Raw genomic sequence first — 19,798 nt, 5'->3', positions numbered from 1 at the left:
TTGCATCAGCATTTCTTGGGTGTTCAATCTTCAATATCTGGGAGAACAGGACTCAGCCCTGACTGATTCGAATCATGACTTTGATATATTGGTTTGGATAATTAAAAAAAAAAAATCTCCACCTGTTTTAAATTCCACACTTAGGCAAGCCTACTCATTCTTCCTCGTTTTGAGACAAACCATCATAGGTACAAGGTGTTAGACCAGGACACAAGAAAAGACCACTGACTCCAATTAAAATCAAATTAAAGCAAGCTTATTATTTCGACCAGCCGGGCTGCCTTTCCCTCCCAAAACGGCGGGAACAAGACAGCAACCCCACCTTTCCTACAGCCCAGCTTTATAGCCCAGAAAGTTACACAAAAGGGGGGTTACAGATAACAGAACTCTGACAAAGATTACATTTTTTGCTGGCCCCAACATCAGAATTTATGAGGACCATTAGAGCCTCAGAGAGGGTCGTTGTCTGGCCAGGGAAGGCCAAGATTTGTCAGGTGCCACTAAAGTTTCAGAGAGGGCTGCTATCTGGTCAGAGAGCCAGGCATGGGGGAGTTCAAGGCACGGGCAGGCATTCCAAGCAGGTTCAGAATTTGCAGTAATTTATAGTAAAGCTGAAATTATCTTTTTCATGGCTTTGTGGTGAGATTGCTCCCAATTTTAAGAAAAGATCAGGTTGGGTCTATCACAAGGGGCAAAAAATGTTTAACAATGGTCCCCCTTACCTTTTGAATATAGCCCTTGCTGCTTATTTTAAAAGGGCCATGTTTTTCTTTTCCTCTTCTCTCTCTCCACTTCTCCAACTTGGGGACAGGGAATAAGGTCACTTTGAACTATCTGTTCTCCACAGGAAGGAGATGTCACCTGAAGAACTAGCAAGTGACTATCTCCTAAATTAACAAATCAATTTCAATGCACCATCAGGGCTGCACCTGGGACCACCAGTCAGGGCACACCTGGAATGTAGCCTTTGAATAGCTTTTTTAAACCCCTCTGTCTGTCGTCGTCCCCCCGCCCCCATCTCCCATGGGCAGAATCACAGTCTGTGGGACAGGAATCCCCTGTGTTTTTCCTTTGCTTGCAAATACAGCTTATTCTTTCCTTTTTCTCAAAACCGCATCCTTGTTATTGAATTGGCATCAGGACTAGGATTGAGCTTTCAGTAATGTGCACTCCTGGTCCTTAACTCAGCTGCTAAAAGATAGTATGTTTCTTTTCTCTGTTCTTACATTTTACCTCATAGCTTGTGAGGTATTAAAAGCTTGCTGTGTCACTTTCCCATTCTCCTTAAACAACCTTACAAGCTTCAGAGACCAGATGCATCAGTAGGGCCAGGATACTCTTGCCATGACTCTCTTGAGAACAAACAATATAAAGGATAAAAACTTTGGAGACCACCAAAATGGAAAATTCCCAGGACTCTCCCTTAACTTGTTATTTGCCATGATTTTTGTTCTCTTCCATTTCCCACCTAACAGCTACAGTAATTCATCCCTATCACAAGACAGAGATATTTATATAGGAGACTCAGCATTTACATAAGAAACTAACATTTGGTTCCAGGATGACTGGCTGACCAAGTCTTGCTCACAGTTAGAATAACCTCATAGAGAAAGAAAGCAGGATTTTGAATTGTACCTCAAGCCAATTAGCATTTCAAAGCCTTAGCACTCTTTTGGAGTAGCCCTCCACAGAGGCCTCAGAAGCCAGCCTGACACCGGTTAGTGCTGTGTCTCCCTCCTTCTAGGAAGCCCTAATATAAAGCCTACCCTGTATGTTCTTACTTCTCACTTATTTTCCTTTCTACCATCACCAAGTCAAAGTTCCTGTCTGGCATGAGATTCTCCAGTAACAGAGGGTTATCTGTAGTGGCCATCTCTCCTACAATATACTAACCTGTCTCCCTTCTGATCCCCTCTTCTTCAACCATTTCCCTATAGGCAGGAAAAACATGTGACCACTAAAACAGAACAATGATTTAAAAAATCAGAGCTTATGCTACCTTAACCTGGACCAGGCACTAAACTTCACCTGACAACAAACATACCATTTGGCCAGTATTCACAGAATGCTAACTACTTCCAGTCACACTGGTTCTTCTACACCAAAATATCCACACTAATTGGTAGCATACACTGTGTGCATAACGTATTGTAACTCTTCCAAATCTCAAAATAACCTTATAATGTAGGATTTTTATAATAGTATCCATTATCCAGATTAGGAAACTGAGGCACAGTGAGATTCTGTATTGTATTTAATATATTAAAGATTAGATAGTTCATACTTGAGACACAGTTTGGGCTCAACTAATGAAGTTCTGATACAACATGTTTATTTACTATGCTGGTTTGAAGCTCCTCTCAAAATTGATCAAGAAGGCACCCTTCAAATCCTATAAAAGATGATAGAAGAGGATAATGTATGTAGTGATGAGGTCACAAACTGAAAGAAAGGTTTGGTTCATTATTAATTATTTCCTTTCCTAGTTGCCAAATGGTCAGCTGGAATCCAACTGGAAAGCTCTGACAGCTATTAAATCACAAATGTTTGGGCAGCAAACCCATCAGCTGCTGCACATTGGAACTGTCACTGAGTAGACCATCATTCCCACCAAGCAGAATCACAAAGATTCAGAATTTAGACTATTCCAGGGGAAAGTATTAAAACATGCTAGAGGATTTAGGAATTTTCCTAACAGTCGTAGAAGAGTCAGGATCATAGAATAGCCTGCGACCTCACAGCACAATGGGGAAAAGATGTTTCCCACTCTCTGTTCTGAGCTGTGAGAAGAAAAACGGCACTCTGAGATGGAGAAGAGTTTGAAAACCAGGAAGTGCAGGCAGAAGATGCCAAAATATAAATACAAAAACAAAAGCAAGGCCTTATCTAGGCATGAATGTCAGTTATCACAGCTGTATAATCCAAGTCCCAAATGGGAAATGTAACATTCAGGATTCGTGAGGAAATCTGAGGCCAATGAATAACTACAAGAATAATTAAAACAAAGCTAGGGTTTGAGGTAGGTAAAAGTTTGGTGCAAATACTATGGTCAGGATTCTTTTAAGGAAATAAAGCCTCGTTCCCAAAGGATCATCTCTTAAAATTTTTAAATTAAGGCAATTGTATACTTTAACAGCCAAAGGCTGACATTTTTCAGAATAAAAGGTGGAGATATTAACTACACTAGACAATGACATAAACTGGACTGTTCCCATCAAACCGAGATGTATGAGTACCATACTTAAAGGTATAGTTATATGAGCAATTTTATGTTCCAATTCATCCCCAAAGTGATGTAGAAAGTTTGAAATAATTGAAATAAATCTGGGATAGAGGCCACAATGTCTGAATTCTAGACCCAGTCACTAGCTAGATATGTAGACATTGACAATCACATCATTTTTCCAAGCCTTTCTTTGTTTACCTTCTCTACAGACCTACTTACACTCCTAAGTTTAGGGCTCTGCAGAGGCAATGCTCAAAATGAAAAATAAGATCGCATAAACCTACTAGAATGGGAGGTTTTAAAGGTGAATGAGATCTGCTGCTGTACGCATGGAGTGATTTCAGGGCCACCAGACGGGGGCTCCGTCCTGTAAAATATCTCTCATTCTGGCATCCGAGACACAAAATTTTAAATTAAGGTATTTAATAGAAGCTATCATCTAGAAACCACACTAAGGACTTTCAGTTGTGTGCAAACTAGTGTAAATGTTGTTCAATAAAATTTAACTTTTGTTTAAGAATGAGAATTAATTCTGAAAGCAAATTTTAAAGAAAAAAATGACAAATAGAAGCCCTAGGGATCCCTACAGAAGGACAATTGAGCATAAAATATAAAGTGATAAAAAGCTGAAGATAAATTATCCATATAGCAATATGGCTGTAAGTAATGTTGCACCAAGGTGTTAAAACCTAGACATAAAGCCTGTGTCTTTATGACACTAGTGCAGTGTTTTGAAGAGTGAAACATTAATTTAATCGGTGAGGTGTCTTGTCTACAGGGCTTGAAATGATTGGTTTGAGGGATATTTTCACCCACTTGATGAAGCTGATGGGCTGATTTGGCATCCGATAGAAGCAGCCTAACATGAGTGATATGGAAGTGGCAGGAGAAGTTGTAGTTGATTGATAGTATTCACACAGTGAAAGGCTTAGATGATGGACAACTGAAAAAGCAAATCTTTGAAGCCTCCTCACACAAGATCCTAATTTCTAAGTTGTTGGTGTTTGTGAGGTATTAGACATATTGAGTGTCAAGAACAGTTTGGAAGCATAAGTTTTTTTTTTTTTTTTTTTTAATTTTTTATTGTGGGTTGTTCAAAACATTACAAATTTCTTGACATATCATATTCCACACTTTGATTCAAGTGGGTTATGAACTCCCACCTTCACCCCATACACAGATTGCAGAATCACATCAGTTACACATCCATTGATTTACAAATTGCCATACTAGTGTCTGTTGTGCTCCACTGCCTTTCCCATCCTTTTTTTTTTTGTTTAACTAATATTAATTAAATCACACAAATGTGCAAATTACTATCATGTAGTTAAATCTAACTCAAAGTATCACCCATTAAAAAATAATTTCTGTTATTTTATTCTATTTCTCTTTCTTGGAAAAGGAAAACCCATGGGCATCCATATCTTGTTAGACCCTTTTAGAGTCTCCCATATGGAGACATGCTGAAACTATACTAGAGGACTAACAGTTTATAGTATGTTGGTATGTATGATGTTATGCCAGATTCGTGGGACCCCAGTAGACTTCCAGGAGCTGAATCCGATGCAAGTGAAAGACCCACCGATTCCCTGTCCAAGAAAGACGCACGAGGCACTGGCTGCAAACGCAAGAGGTGATTTATTGATACACAGGCGCCTGCGGGTGCCCAGCGAAACCTCAGCCGGAGCTTCGGTGAACTGGCACACCGGGCTTTGGGGTACAGGATTTTTTATAGGGTCAAGGGGCAGGTTTCGCGCGCGCGGTAAGCAACAGGTTTCTTATTAGTTATTTTGAACCCAACATACAGGTTACCTAAAGGGTAAAGTTATTTTTCATTTTATGTTCCTGGAATTACACCATATGACAGTTACATATGAACACTCTGTTTTTTTTTTTTTTCTATTCCTGCTTATTAGCCCCTGTTTAGTCAGGCATGCCCTGGAATCTATTCTTCTGCTCTTTCCCAACCATCCTGTTTTTCCCTTTTAATCGGTTTCACTTAACTGATTTCAAAAACACTTCTGGTGCCTGCGCAGGTTTGTGACATGCCCTGGTTATTCTGTAACTAAGCCTCGGGGTTACTGGGCTAGGGTCTTTCATTCCCCCCTTTTTCTTTATCATGGATAGAATCTTATATCCATTGTCCTGCCTGTTCAGGTTCTTGGGCTAAGCTTGTCTGTGACCCTGTTTGGTGTCTGAGCAATTGGTATTGTTGAGTTAGAACCATAGTCTGGATTATAGAAAGTCTTTCTTTCATGAACTGCACTAGTCTATTAAGTATGCAAGGTCCGAATGTCAGGAGTAACAGTAAGATAACTAAAGGTCCTGCTATGGTGGATAGCAGAGTAGTTAACCATGGGGACTTGCTAAACCAGTGTTCAAACCATCCTTGTTGAGCTTCAAATTCTTTCTGTCTCTTTGCCAGCCTTTCAGTAACCTTTTCCATAGTTTCTCGGACTACCCCAGTATGGTCAGCATAAAAGCAACATTGTTCTCCTAGAGCTACACAGAGACCACCTTCCCTGAGGAACAATAGATCTAATCCTCTTCTATTTTGTAACACCACTTCGGAGAGGGAAGAGAGGGATTTCCAATTATAAAGATCAGAAGCAGAAAAGGGCCAATACTGGTATTGGCCATTTGGGCCTCCCGTCTGCCGTAAGGGGAAGGCACTAGATGTATTCCCTAAGGCATGAGGTTCTCGGCGCCCGCGGAGTCGTCCCACCATAGGGGAAGGCTCTGGAGGATTACGGGGAGCCGAATCTTCTTGATTTCCCTCGTTTTCTTCCCCTGAGGATGCCTGGTTAAGATCAGGGGCAGGTAGAGGTTGGGGATGATAGGGTGGGGGTTCTCCAGTCATCAAATCTATAAGAACTGCATCTTCTGGGGGCAAAACCTTTTTTTGTTTTGTCCCTGTTGGGGCCGATTTTTCAGATTTGTCAAGAATGGGGTAAAGCCTAGAGGTTTTGGGAGGGGATGTAGGGACTGGGATAAGTGGGGCAGAAGGTAGGGGAGGAGTTTCAGGCGGCAGCGTTGGAAGCGTGGAGCCGCCGGAGAGGGAGCAGGGAGGAAGCTTAGAGTGAGAAAAAGGGGCAACCCAAGAAGGTGGGTCAGAAGCCAAATTTTCCCAAGTAACGATGTAGGGCACTTGATCAGGATGCCCCTGTGGTCCCTGGATGAAAACTCGGGACTTCACCTGCAAGATATAATCAAGATTAAATGTCCCTTCTTTAGGCCAACCGATGTCATACGATGGCCATTCTGCGGTGCAGAGTGTTATCCATTTTTTCTTTTTGACCTCTACTGACAGGTTGTCGGCCCGGTTCCGAACGTCCTGCCAGTGATCAAGAGTAAGACTCAGAGGAGTTATTATAGATTGTCCCATGTTAGTCTTAGATGGAGTGAGAAAATGCAGAGGCAAGGAGACAGATACAAATCAGACAGGACACAAAACACAAAGAACGCTGTGCGGCTTCGGGCAAAGGCAAGAAGACAGACACAAATATCAGACTGGACACAGAGAACGCTGCGCGGCTCGAGCACAAACCGAACGTACCTGACGGATTAGGGAGAGGAGGGATACTGTCACCTCCATCACCCACGAGTACAGTGTACTCTACAGAACATTGGAGGCCCCCCAAGATGGGCCTCCCTGAGCCCCTGGGACGTCTCCCAGGGTGGCAGGGGAGAAGTCCGAGTTCGTCAACTCCTTCTCAAGCTGCCCAGAATACAGAGCGATTACGCGTAATCGTACAGACGCTGCGCATGAACAGATAACAAGATAACAACCAGACAGAGAGAGACACAAAATGACACGAACTGGCCAGCTTACCTCCCAGTGGTTATCGGGTGTTCCTCGGGCAGGGATCCGGACGGGGTTACAGGAGTTCTCCTGGCTGGCTCGCCAAATGAAAGACCCACCGATTCCCTGTCCAAGAAAGACGCACGAGGCACTGGCTGCAAACGCAAGAGGTGATTTATTGATACACAGGCGCCTGCGGGTGCCCAGCGAAACCTCAGCCGGAGCTTCGGTGAACTGGCACACCGGGCTTTGGGGTACAGGATTTTTTATAGGGTCAAGGGGCAGGTTTCGCGCGCGCGGTAAGCAACAGGTTTCTTATTAGTTATTTTGAACCCAACATACAGGTTACCTAAAGGGTAAAGTTATTTTTCATTTTATGTTCCTGGAATTACACCATATGACAGTTACATATGAACACTCTGTTTTTTTTTTTTTCTATTCCTGCTTATTAGCCCCTGTTTAGTCAGGCATGCCCTGGAATCTATTCTTCTGCTCTTTCCCAACCATCCTGTTTTTCCCTTTTAATCGGTTTCACTTAACTGATTTCAAAAACACTTCTGGTGCCTGCGCAGGTTTGTGACATGCCCTGGTTATTCTGTAACTAAGCCTCGGGGTTACTGGGCTAGGGTCTTTCACAGGCACACAAGAGTCTTTATTGCAGGCTCAAGCCTGGACTCACAACTGTTCCTGATGCAGCAGTCCCAGGGAGTGAGTCCCGGTCCTTTGTTCAGTGAGATTTTATAGGTTTTGGGGGGATACTCTATGCATCACAACATCACACAGCAAATCATTCCATACTGCGGGAAAATCAAACAACTCTTAACATTGATTAGCACATTCAATGGCGGGAACAATTTGGGTAGGGGTGATTGGTGAGTACAATAGGGGGATTCGTTTGAACTGATTGGTTTAGGCCACGAGGGGTGTATGTGCTAAATTACATGGTTTCCCAACATGTTATCAACTACCAATGAAAAAACAGCCTCTACCTCGGAGAAAAGCCTGTCCAAGGAAGGGACATGACCTTAGTCCTTGGAAAAACCCACAGAGCACTCCTAAGCACATTCCCACCCTGCTAAGTTGTTTAGCTACAAATAACAGGAGAGATCTGCTGCACCAGGTGTCCCTGACTCAGTCAGGCTAGGTGGGGATCCATAGCAGCCCCCTAGCAGCCACCAATTAGCATGAGACAGGGAAATACCTGGGATGCCAGATAACCCTCCCAGTGGTTTATGGTGGTTAATAACAAGTTGGGAAACCATGTAGTTCAGCACGTACACCCCTCTTGGTTCAAACCAATCAGTTCAAACGAATACCCCTTTTGTACTGACCAATCACCCCTACCCAACTTGTTCCCACCAGTGAATGTACTAATCATGTTTTAGAGTTGTTATTTGATTTTCCCGCGGTGTGTGATGATTTGCTAAAAGAGGCTATGATGTATGTGAAGTCCCTGCCCTCTCCAAAAAATGTATAAAAATGCTGCAAACCCTGGGCTCAGGGCCTCTCAGCGTCACCAGTTGCTGTGTGTGCGTGCGGAGGACCAAGCTAGCTCGCAATAAACACCTCTTTGCTGCTTACGTCGATCTTGGGTCTCTGGTGGTCTTTGGGGGTCCCGAATTCGAGCATAACACCATAAACTACTTGGGGGTCATCTGGCATTCTAGGTATTTTCCCTGTCTCATGCTGATTGGAGGTTGCTAGGGGGGTTGCTATGGGTCCTCACCTAGCCTGAATGAGTCAAGGACACCTGGCCCCACAGACCTCTCCAGCTATTTACAGACAAACAACTCAGCAGGGTGAGTATGTGCTTAGGAGTGCTCTGTGGGTTTTTCCAAGGACAAGGGTCATGCCCCCTTCCTTAGTACAGGCTTTGAAGTAGAAGCTGCTGTTATTTATTTATTTTTAAAAATGGAGTCACATTAGTTTCTCAGTATGTCTTAATTCAATGATATCAAGTTCATTATCAAGCTGCCTCCTGTGAATGTGGCTGGTTTTTCCAACATAAAATATGTTTCTCCATGTTCAAAGCAAGTTTAACATATTTAATCAACTTCTTCAAATATGTTGCTCAGACAATGATAGAAAACTAACCACATATTAGATACCTAGAAAAAAATACTTATTGATTTTCAACCTGGGCCCTCTGTATGAAATTAAAATTTAAAGAGATTATTTAACAAATCCTGTTAAACTTAAATGTAAAGAGCTAATCCAAGAAACTCCTTACAATGCAAAACTTTCTTAAACTTAAAATTCATGAACTTCAACATGCTCTGAAACAATGGAACATCAGAACAAAGAAAAGGGGTGTATAAAATGTAATTCTGAGCTAGGAAACAAGTAACTCTCCTGTCTAAAATTGGAAGATATCAATAAACAATTTATTACCACTGAGAACAAGAGATGGCCTCACACACACTGGCTTTAGGGTGCAAACACACACACACACACACACACACACACACACTTGTGCACACACAATGTAATCCCTTTTTCTCTACTTTGTACACAATTTTCTTGGTGTGAATTCTTCATTGAAAGAGAAGGAGAAATATTAGATACAATGAAAGGCAGGGAACAAAGAACTGTGAAAGATTAGAAGGCAGGCTACATTTTATTTGTCAAATTCCCACTTTCTTGCTGTGAAATTGTTCTTTCTAGTACTTTGCTTTTTTTAACATAGATTAGCTCTTACCTAAATCCTTCACAGTGCATTTAGAACTAAATAAAGCATTAATATGTTCATCTATGTGAAATGTTCCCTTAACTGTTACCTCTAGCAGTCATTTAACTGAATTTGATATGGGGAACACATTGACATTGTAAAGGTTAATGATCCAATGATTAACAATACTCATTTTCAGAAAATGGCTGTATTCATTGTTTCATAGAACAAGGGGAACAACAATTTGTTCAATTTGTTCAGTAGTCCTCAATATCTGGGAGAAACGTCTTTCTTTTTATGCAGAATATTATTCTATTGTCCTCAAGCAGGTAAGTGACTCCTGTTGTTTCTTCAACTATGCAGGATACAAAAGGGTTAAAAGAAACAAATGATTCCCTACTGTAGAAGTAGCCCAGTAGCAAAAAAATAGAACACTCCAGCCAGGTAGACAGAGCTTGATATTGAGACTGTGATGAGGTAGTCTATGGAGCCTAAACATGGATTTGCAAAGAGAAATCCTTCAGGCAGATTGAGCAGGGCAACACAAGACCAAGGAAAAACCAATATGTGGAATTCTTTATGCTAGATGGGCAGTGCTTTAGAACATAAGTGAAAAGAACTGCAAAACGATAAATGCTAGGTGGATTTAAATTATAAATCCATGTGAGCAGATTTAATTTATTTAAAAGAGAATGGTCATATTTAGGAAAAGCAGAATTCTTTACTAATACTGAGGTTCACTATAAAATATTAGTACTATTACTATCATTTGGGAACTTCTTATGTGCCAATGCATTGATTCTTTCTATGACTCTCAATATTCTCTCCAAATATAACACTAGGGTGCATAGTAATCATATTACAGCTGCAACAACCAAGATGAAGCCATCAAGGGTCAGAGTTACAAAGTGGCAAACAGTCTATCCAGACACAACCTGTTTCAATAACAAAGGCCCAGTTCAAAACCATCATTCAATCATGGTTTTCCACTTCTGCAATTCTATAATCATCATTGATATTGTCATGAGCACAGTGAGCAATATCAGTGTTATCATCAGCCTCAAACTTATCATGTTATACAGGATACTGTTCCCTGATTGATTAGTGAATAAATCCTATGCACAGATCATAGGACTGAGAGTCTATCTAAACATGATCTTGCTCACCAACAACTGTGGCTATTAGAATTACATATGAAGTTACCTATACAACCTCATACTTCTGGGAGCTTACTACATATAGTATGTTCCAGTGAGGAAAACAGAAGCTCTCGAGGTATTAATGGAATTTATCCAATGAACTGGGTCAAACAGATGATAGGAAAGCTACTAGACTCTCAGGTCATATTGCAGTTCCTCAATAATATGCAACTGCTGAAAAAAACTGAAAGACAATGGGAAGAGAATGTGTTTTGGCATGTTGGGAGCCTGAAATCATCTAACACAGGCTAAAGCCAGGAACATTAGCACAGAATAGGACCACAGACATGTTTGTCAAGCTGCTGAAAATATCCCTAGGTTTGTATCTGAGGCACAAAGATCCCTATCACATTCAGAGATCAGTGAAAGGAGACCGGTGCAGAGATATTCTGTCATTTCCCTTCCTCCTGCCTTCACAACCAAACTAGCAAACTCCTACCCCACTGGCTGAATCTAGTAGTAAAGTAGTTAGTCAAAAGAGCCTGAGAAATTAAGTCTGCTGGGTCACCCGCCTTGCCCCACTGAGTGAAGCAGGGAAAGGGTGAGGAGAGGGTCTGAGTACAAACTGGATAATAAATGGCACAACAATCAACCTCATATGATGATTCTCTCTCTCTCTCTCTCTCTCTCTCTCTCTCTCCTCTCTCTTTCTCTCTCTCTCCCTCTCTCTCTCTATTTCAGAAAATGGGGGTGCTAATCAAATGTCTCAAACTGAATTTTTCATGAACCAAATAACTTGTATTTGTTTAATTTCACTCTGTACCAAATTAAAGCACATGTATTTTTAACAGTTCTGGAGGTGAGAAGTAGGAAATGGGTCTCATTGGACTAAAATCATCCCACTTTAGAGACTCTAGGGGAGTATCTTTCCTTGCTCTCTTCTTGGTTCATGGTCCTCTGCAATCATTGAAGCTAGTAAATAGCATTCTTACTTCTCTGATGCTCCTCCTTGATTTCCCTTTTAAAGACCATGAAAGGAACCCCCCACTCAAGGATTGCAGTAGTCCGGCTGTAGCAAAATAACATCTTGACTTGTTTACAGACTCTAACAAAGGATGCTAGTGCTTTTGTTGGGCCTATCTGGACAATTCATGATGAGTTCATCAGTACCTTTAATTGCACCATCTTAAACAAGGTTTCTATTGTTAGTAGCATAAAATTTATTATACTAATTGCACATAATATAGTAACAGGCAAGAAGCAAACTCATCAAGGTTGAATAAATTGAGTTGAATCTGATCAATAATCTTGTGGAATCTTCAATGACGCTTTGGTGCCCAGATGTCATTTGGGCTATTTGGATGATTATTTTACTTTTTTTTTTCCTAGATGTATTTTGTGTTTTGTTTAATTCTAGACAGCTGGACATGCATTTGATTTGACTTCTGTCTAAACAAGGTGTCACTATTCCAAGTACCATAATTGAATAAAATAGAGTCCTATTTTCTTAACAAATTAAGATAATTGCATACTAGTTTATCAAATTAATTTGGTCCAAATGGACTTTTCTTTGTTTATTGGCCACTGTTATCTAGTTGGTTTGGAAAGAATCCTGGAGCTAGAAAGGGCTGCTTTTGAGGAGTAACCTAAACTCTGGAATTCAGTATAGGTTTCCTTCCTTGGAATTATGTTCTAGTTTTTAATTCTCACAATAAAATCTTTTCCTGCCTCTTCCATCAGGTACTGATCTTTAAATGGAAAAGCTCTGCCTCTTTCTCTCCCCGCTCTCCTTCCCCTTCCCCATCGCCTCAATGCCATGATCTCAACTGGTTTCCTCTGCTATACACTTCTGACATGATGTTTTGCTTCACCTCTGGACCCAAAGAATAAAGTTATCCATCTATGGACTAATACCTCTGAAACCAAGAGCCACAAAATAAACATTTCTTCTTCTAATTGTTCTTCTTAGGTCACTCGGTCACAGCAGAGAAAAAGCTGACTAAAACACAATTCTACTCTAAAAATATTTTTAAATGCTTATTTTGAATTTAATCAAATCTGTAGAAATTTACATGTTTTAATGTAATTTTAATTAACTGCAGAATATACTTTACATATAATATACTTAAATATTTTTTTTCTCAGATATAAAATGAAGAAAAATATTATTACCCATTTCATAAAGTCAATGTCAGGATTTTAAAAGTTCACAGATACAGGCATCTAGAGAAACATTTTTCACATAATAAATACTATATGTCTTCACTGTTATTAATAAAGTGATTAGCCGGTCACTGTTTTATTCAGTACTAATTTCAACTCAATGGAGAACTAGCACTGACATGCCTCACAATGATTGCTATGGAACCAACAATAACTTGTTGGTTATTGAGGAGGATAGTGCTCTGTGTGCATACCTGGACAGGGAATGACCTATTTCTGGGTATACATGAAACTTTAGGGACAAAGCTTGCAATTGGTCTATGATCTGTATTTGTAAGCCTTCTCTTGGAAGTGTATTAGTTTTTTTAAGTTAACTCCTTAAAGACTATTCACCTGGATTAAACTCATTCGTGTTCAAGCAGAGGTGCTAAGCTTCAATCTAGATTTTTCTTTTTACATGGATACATGCATTCTACAATACTGGAGAATAACCAGTATTTTATTGAAGAGTAAGGTGACTATAGATAACAATGATACACTATATACTTCAAAAAAGTTAAGAGATACGATATTAAATGTTTTTACCACCAAAAATGGACAAATATTCAGGGCGATAGATATGTTTACCCTGATCTGAACATCACCCTAAGTATACATATACTGAAACATCACATGGTTCTCCATAAACATGTTTAGTTTTTTATGTCAAAAAAATAAGAGCAACCAAGTTAGACTGATGCATTTTAGAATTGTTCTGTATAATTAGAGATAGCACATGATCAAAAGTAGCCCTGGACAGGAAAACTGAGTTGCTTTTATGAGGAAACAAAGGCATGGTCACCTGCACGGTATGAGTGAGGGGCACATAGCAAAGCTTCTAGCTCCCCAACATCTCCCCTAACACACTCACCACAAAGCTCATATTACACAATTGAAATTGCCATGATTTTTAATCTGCATCTTATAGTGCATTGAAATGCCTATTCAAGAAATAGAAACTCTCAGCTAAAAGTTCCTTGGAACTTACACTGCAGCCAGTTAGCCACAGTTTTGTGGGACAAGGGTAAGCTTGTAACACCTAAAGTATTGGAGAAGACATTGGGGCAACGGCAGAGATAGATGGGCAAGTTTGAGGGTAAAGCTCAAGAGAAACTCAGCTTTTTAGTTGTTAGAACAAGGACCAAATGGAAACAAAACTCTTTGCTAATGGAGAACTAGCACTGACATGCCTCACAATGATTGCCATGGAATAAAAATGTGAGCACACCTCAGTGCTCTTGACACAAAACCATAACTACTTTCTTGTTAGGAAAAGAAAAAGTGAACCTGTTTAACTTAAGAGAATCTTCTTTTGCTTCTTCATGACCTACAAGACAGGAAGTTAAAAAAAAAAAAAAAAAAAAAAAAAAAAAAAATATATATATATATATATATATATATATACACACATATATAATAATATTATAATAAATAATAAACATATATATATATATATATATAATGTTATTATATTTTTTGGAAAAAATAAGTAGTAAACAGCTAGAATGTGCTCAAATATTACTTTGGAAAAAATGTTTTAGTGAATAATTAAGATATATTGTGTATTGATTTAGACAATTAGCTGAAAACCTACTATGTGCTCCCTAAGCAAAGAACTTCTGCATCATTTGTATTACAGGATACTTGTAGCAATGCTATGAGTTATTTTACTCATTCCTTTGTTTTATATGTTATAACAAAATTAAATACAAAGACAGTTAACGTGCCTAAGATCAGACAAACAGTACTATGGGCATGAGACAGATCTAGGTTTTAAAATTTGTGTTTTGTAGGCATGCATACTAAAGTTTCGCATTCCTTTGTCTAATTTATCTCCTTTCTCCAAAATTAAGAAGTGACAAGCCAGCAGGTTCTCTTCTTTCATCTTTATTCACAGCTTTTCCTGCACCCCACCCCCAAGTCTTCAAAAACATCATTTACCAAAATGCATAAAAGAATAATAACACTGAAATCATTGCTCTCCTCAAATCATACTAATTTTAAGAATCATCTCAGGCTTAAAAAAAAACCCACACAATTTAGGAATGAAATATTCCCTATTGTTTTTGATAATATGTGACTTTTCCATCTGGCTTTCATTTGTTCTTCTGGGTCCTCCTAATATTCCTTTCCCAGGCTGGGTTATACCATTGCCTAGCAACGTTCTTTCTTCCTTCTAAATACTCACAACTGACATCAGTTGTTCCTGGCTTCCTCCTACCTTAATTACCATTTTGTTAAACTGAATCTCTTTATGTTAAAAACTAGTTTCTCATTAAAGCATTGGTTCTCAAAGTTAGCTGCATATTGAAATAACTGAATAGCTTATAAAACCTCAAAGTCTAGATCTGGAGATGGCAAATTAACTCAGAACCTGTGGAGGTCACCCCCTGACAGAGGTAGTTTTCTAAACTCTTCAGGTTATCCAGTGTCAGCAGAGTGGAGGATCATCCTCTTAAGCGTTCATCCTAGTTCCCTAATGAATTTCTTTAATTCATTCCCCTGATAAAGCATTCATTAGCAGATTATGGCAGATCAGGGAGCCATCTCTTCATTTTGTGATTACAGGCAAAAGTAGTTGTTAATGTGGTTAGGGTACGTTCCATCCAAGTGAGAAACAGGATTGCCAGTTTGCCTCGTTAGTCCTTGCAATTCACTATAGGATACTTTTTCCTTGCTTAAATGTTTTATTGACTCATTCATTGAAGTCACTGAAAAATTTACAGCAGGAGCCATCTCCAAGGGCAATAGGTGCAAATGGAAGTAAAGAATCCCAGGACCAGCCCTGAGAAAAATAGGGGAGCTCAGAGAAGTGGTAACAAGGACAATGATGGTGAGAATCACCTGCTCCCAGGGCCTTCTCAGTGTTGGCAAGGATGGATGCAAAGACTTGGCTCGGCTGCTTGGCTGAAATCAAAATACAAGGGAAGGACAAATGCTCAGCAGCTGTTCCAGGCTTAGTGGCAAACTCTAATCATGGACACTTATAAAAATCCTTATGCCCATTAAATTCCAGGCTAATTCAGCCAGAATTAGGGTTGAGGTCCAGGCATCCATGTTTTATAGCTCCTTGATTCCAATGTGTATCCATTATGAGAATCACTCTATCAACAAAAATAGAACCTCACGGAGAACAATTCTAACTTTTCTATATTCTGGCAACAAATGGTGTTTGGCCAGGGCAGGAGGGTCAAACAGAAAGTTCCAACTCTTCTCTTGACCATCACCCCAAGTGCTCACCTTTCCACTGAGCCTGGTTGAATATAGATTTTAGAATTGATTTCTGATCATCTGTTTCCTTCTCCTTATTATAAGTCTCATCCTTTTGCTGCATTGGTTTTTAAAAGGACACTGGGTACCTTCCTGATCAAACAAACAGAATTTCATTTTCAAAATTGTCACCTCTCCTCTGCACTGCTGCCACATATCTGAACCTTCACTCACCCCTAAATAACTTCTGCTGGCTACTACTATACTAACACAGTTATTGGTATATGGATCATGTATTTAAATCTACAGTAAAAGCTTTGAGTTAGAAAAAAAGAAGAAAAAAAAAGGACATAGCAAATCACATGAAAAATTATTTATAGGTGATATATTCCAAATTTGATTACATGGAACTGATTACAGGCATCATTTTTTCTCTAACCCAGTAGTCTGATTTTCTTTTTAATATTCAATACATGGAATGCAAATGTAAAATCTTTGTAAAACATGTCTCATTGATCCCCAATGGTTTCATTGAAGTTGATCTGATATTCTCCTTTAGCCAAGAAAAAATGAGAATTTTGTATTTACCTCATTCCCCAAACCATGTTTTTTTGCTTTACAAAGAATGATCTCATATATACAACATCTCTTAGTAATAATTGAGAAATTTGGAGCAGATAAAAGCTGTGTTCCTTTTCTTTGAGAAACGTCTAGTGGGGGGGAGACTAAACACACATTTAAAAATATTTTTATGCTGAACCACTCAATGAACAACCCAAATGTAGATTCCTTGGCCTTATCTTGAGAATTTATGGTTTAGTAGCTTCTTTGTGTTTTTCTGGAATATGCCTTGATGGTCATGCTCTAAAAAAAAAAAAAAAAAAAAAAAAAAAAAACTCTAAACCTCAAGATCCTCACATATAAAATAGCAATAATACCAACAATCTGTTAAGATGATTGAATGGTTTAATTTGGATAAAGCACTTAGTGCCAGTTATATAATAAGTGATAGCCAAACTACATATGTTATATGTCAAATGATGTGGTATTGAGTTACATTATTTTATAGTACAAATGAATGCAAAACATTTTAAGTAAATAAAAAAGAAGCTTGAAATACCACAAGTAAAGGGACGGACGCAGAGATGTGTTCAAGTTCACAATGAGTTAATTCAATAACGTTTCATTGTGTTGGTGAGTTGTGATGAGCCTTGAATCAGCAGAAAAATAATAGCAATTACTTCTGTTAAGAACATGGCATTTAGTAATGAGTGAGAACTAACTTGGCTGAATCACCTTGATATTCTAATAATAAGTCCCAGCTTTATGGTAGTATATTATAATTTATCATTTTGAGCAATTCTTTGTAAAAAGCATCTTGGATTATTAAGAGTTTCTCACTCATGCATATTTTAGTCAATGAATTAAAAGGCAAAGCAGTATCAGTCCAAAGCTTCCCTTGATGGATGCTATGTGAACATAACGCAACGGAAAGTGAAGAAGCAACTTGATTTTTACGGGAACCATGGGAGATGGTGCTAACCCCAGGGACTTTACTATTTTCAAGATAGAAGACACACTCAATTGGCTGAGTACTCTGAGTTAAGAAGGTGTGCAAACATATGTACAGTCTGACTTTGGGGATCCTTACAACTTTGAGATTACCATTTTAGACAAGTGGACAGAACCTTTTCTAGCAGATGAAAGCAAACAGAAAATGGTCTGAAAGATAAAATGACATATCAAAAGAAAAAAAAAGGCACACAGGAGACCCATGAAATCCCAGTTTTATCCCTTGTCAGAAGATTCAGGTTGCAAAGAGAGCCAAGCTCCCCAAATATTTATGTTCATACTGTTTTTCCCCCCAAATAGAAGACTGACTCATTTGATTTCAGGCAGGATATAAGGATATTCAGTTACCCTAAAACAAAGGAATTTGACATGGCCAGTCCTGGTTAGTTTCTTATATGTGTACTTCCTTTTGAGGTTCCCAATACAAAAATTTATATTAATCTAAATTCATTGACTCATATCACAAACAATGATTGAGTACTTAGTATGTGATACATAAGGGTGGATGCATCATAGGAAAATATAGATAAATAAGACCTTCTTCGGGAGGAAATTGTATTTAATCCAGAAGAGACTGTCATGTGCACAAATGTAATAGAAAATTAGGCAACAATTGATTCAAAAAAGGCGTCTGCATAAAGGCTAGTTATTAAAGCCTAGAATTCCATGTAGGCAGGGACAATGCTATTTCAGAAAAATCAAGAGAAAGATTTCCAATTGTGTATGCCTGTTATGATGAAATTTTTCAGTGTATAGAATGGAGGTAATAAAAGAGAGTTTTGAAATTCTCAATGGTGATTTTTATACATATGCTGTCACTTGTAGGAAATCACCCAATAAAAGGGAGAGCCCTTTTTTATCTGGAGTGATCATGGAAGATCTTTAGTAAGAAATAACTTAAAAATAATTCCTTAAATTATTTAACCAAACAAAGCTTAAGAAAAAAATATAGTTTCAGGAAGAAAAAGTGACCCTCTAAAAGCCTTGGGCAAAATGTTCACAAATTATTAATTTTGAAAGGGCACCCATATTAAAAGCCTTGTATAGACCTACCTCCTCCACAGAGACACAATAGGGTGATGAATGGGACACAAAGGGGGCTCCTAAGGCTACCTTTGCAATGACAGCATCTCTGAGGGAGCCTGGGATGCATAAAATAATGTGGTTTGTTCATAGCAGGCTTCATGGGTATATATATAACCAGTGGAGTTGAACAGGGACCTCATTTAGAATATTAATACTCTGCAGTTGTCTTGAAACTATCAATGGTTTTATCAACAAATTTGTCTTTTGTAGGTAAAATTCAATGGGACAATAGAACATTGGTTTGTAAGCTTGACTTAGGGATAAAACCAACTCTTACCACCTCCCTGACTCCCCAGCACAGATTCTCAACCACTGACACTCCCTGGAGTCTGTGTTTTCCTAGCCTCACTCTTTCCTCCTCTGCTCCAGGATTGCTATAACTCTTCTCCTGAAATAGGGACTGGGTTCTGCTTTTATGGGAAGGCAGAATTCCACTTTATTCATTCACTCCTAGCAAGGGCCTGGGAAAATCATAAGGAGACTCCAGGTTGGGCATGCACATTCCACAGTGCCTCATGATGACACTCTCTTTACATCAGTTGGGCAGCCCCAGAGCTGTTAGATAAGGGACTCCATGGAGATATGAATCCAGCTCACCTCAGATCCAGGTACTACCCGTGGCTGTGGATGCAATCCTTTGAGGGCCACTTATCTACCAGCTGTTGGGGTGACAGGCTGAGAGGAAGGAATATTGACCTCTCCAATCATGGCCAGCAAGGCACATTGGCTCAGCAGCTGCAGGGCAGGGCACTAGCAGCTGTTAAATCATGCGCACAACACATGCCTGAAACAGAGCTCTCCATGCATGTGAGGTTCTATATAAGCCCTAAAAGTATCTCAATGCCTCAAAGAGGAAAACATGAAATGGCAAATTAAAATTAAGAAACAAACAC

The 19,798-nt window shown here is 39.3% G+C and overlaps 1 pseudogene; it reads right to left on the bottom strand.

The window, feature by feature from the left end:
* Positions 1-6,842: 6,842 nt before the first annotated feature.
* Positions 6,843-19,798, bottom strand: part of LOC114099481 (RCC1 and BTB domain-containing protein 1-like) — a 35,642-nt pseudogene continuing 22,686 nt past the window's right edge.

The sequence above is a fragment of the Marmota flaviventris genome, chromosome 14, assembly GCF_047511675.1.
Source record: "Marmota flaviventris isolate mMarFla1 chromosome 14, mMarFla1.hap1, whole genome shotgun sequence".
Lineage (NCBI taxonomy): Eukaryota > Metazoa > Chordata > Mammalia > Rodentia > Sciuridae > Marmota > Marmota flaviventris.
Note: the sequence above shows the minus strand (reverse complement) of the source record. Positions and strands in the feature narration are given on the sequence as shown.